Consider the following 496-nt stretch of genomic DNA (forward strand, 5'->3'; position numbering starts at 1 on the left):
CGGTGGGGTGGCACGCCAGGAGCAGGCACTCCCCTTACCTGTTCTTCCTTTAAATAACCACCCGCCCTCCCTCAGGACCAGCCCGGAAGTCTCTCCAAGAGCCCCAAAGTCCAGGAACCCCCACCCAAGGATTCAGACACAGCACCCACAGCCCAGGGCCCCTCGGAACGGTGGGTACGAGTTTCAGGAGCCGCCGGCCTCGAGTGGGGTGGGGACTGACGAATGAGCCGGGGGCACTGGGAAGGGTAGGAGGCCGGGCCTCGGCTCTTCCCCCGTCCCTGCGGCACTGCTGCTGCATCATACCGACTGGGGGGAGGAGAGCCGAGCCGCCGGGGCCGGCGCCGGGCCGGGACAGACCGACCCCCAGAGAGTGGACAGAGTGGGAAGCGTCCCGGTCCCTCTCCTTCCCCGCCCGCCAGCAGCCCCGGCCGGCCGGGGAGAGGAGTCCGGGAGGGTGTCTCTATTGTCCCGGGGGCTGGGGCCTGGCTCCCTAACA

Source organism: Colobus angolensis, unplaced genomic scaffold (genome assembly GCF_000951035.1).
Source record: "Colobus angolensis palliatus isolate OR3802 unplaced genomic scaffold, Cang.pa_1.0 Scaffold187, whole genome shotgun sequence".
Taxonomy (NCBI): domain Eukaryota; kingdom Metazoa; phylum Chordata; class Mammalia; order Primates; family Cercopithecidae; genus Colobus; species Colobus angolensis.